At 43.9% G+C, this 1,364-nt stretch overlaps 1 protein-coding gene across 3 annotated transcripts in view; it reads left to right on the forward strand.

Annotated features, from left to right (window-relative positions):
• Positions 1-1,364, forward strand: part of RBBP5 (RB binding protein 5, histone lysine methyltransferase complex subunit) — a 53,049-nt gene that overhangs the window by 4,881 nt on the left and 46,804 nt on the right. The gene's annotated exons all lie outside the window — the stretch shown is intronic.

Consider the following 1,364-nt stretch of genomic DNA (forward strand, 5'->3'; position numbering starts at 1 on the left):
ATTTTTGATTTGTTGTAGAGATGAAGTCTCGCTAAGTTGCCCAGGCGGGTCTCGAACCCATGGGCTCAGGCAGTCCACTCACCTTAGCCTCCCAAAGCACGGGATTACAGGCTGAGCCACCGAGTCTGGCTGGTAATGTGTTTTTAATGTGGTCACTCATGTGGCCTGTAGGCAAGATACTAATTTACTTCTGCAACCACTTTATAAGTCCCTGCTGTGTATCAGGCAGTATTTACTAGGGATACAAAGTTAAATAAGACAGTTTTTTAAACTTGTTTTTACCACAGATCACAGCAAGAAATAGATTTTATATCATAGCTCATTATTATATACATATACATTTAACTAAATTTCTCAAAATTGTACTTATTACTTGTTATTTTAGTGTCCTCTGAGACTTTTTATTCTAATCTATTGAAAAACTGGTTGCAACTGGTCTCGGTGGCTCAACCTGTAATCCCGTGCTTTGGGTGGCTGAGGTGAGTGGATTGCCTGAGCCCATGGATTCGAGACCTACCCGGGCAACTTGGTGAGAACTCTTCTCTACAATAAATCAAAAAAATTAGCCAGGTGTGGTAGCGCACGCTTGTAGTTCCGGCTACTTGGAAGGCTGAGGTGGAAGGATCGCCGGAGCCTAGCAGGTCGAGGCTGCGGTGGCCGGGAGCGTACCACTGCCTTCCAGCCTGGGCGACAGAGTGAGACTCCAACTCAAAAAAAAAAAAGAAAAACTGGTTGCTACTCACTACATTGACTCATCCATTTATGGTGAATTGAGTCCTACCGTATGAAAAACATCAAAATAAGATACCACCTTTGTCCTGGTAAATTCATAGAACTCGGAGGAGGCACATACGTAAACAAGTAGCTGAGAATATGGACCTACAATAAATGCATTATGGGAATCCAGCTGGAAGCAATTAAGAGCAATTGATTCTGCATTGTTGGTGAGACTGGCAGTAGAATTTGGGGATGATTTACAGAGGAAGTGCCACTTAGCCCAAGCGTTAAAAATGGAGTAGGATTTTTATTTTCAGAGGAAAAGTGGAGAAGATAACCCACTTTGGAGTTAACCCACTGTGGAGACAGCAGCAGGGCCAAATGTTCTGAGGCTTGAATGTGTGTGGTTTGTTCAGGAAATGGTCAGTAGTCTGCAACTGGTGCTTGGTTAGTGAGCTTGGGGGTAGTGGTGGTTACTCCAGGTTCATATTATGTGCTGATAGGGAATTAGTGAAAGATAAAATAGAAATACTGATTGGGGTTGGGTTGAAGTTACTTTAAAAAAATTATAGCCGGGCTCGGTGGCTCAGCCTGTATCTCGCACCTTTGGGAGGCTGAGGTGAGTGGATTGCCTGAGCCCGCGGGTT

The sequence above is a fragment of the Carlito syrichta genome, unplaced genomic scaffold (assembly GCF_000164805.1).
Source record: "Carlito syrichta isolate Samal-C Ts95f unplaced genomic scaffold, Tarsius_syrichta-2.0.1 Scaffold316857, whole genome shotgun sequence".
NCBI classification, from domain to species: domain Eukaryota; kingdom Metazoa; phylum Chordata; class Mammalia; order Primates; family Tarsiidae; genus Carlito; species Carlito syrichta.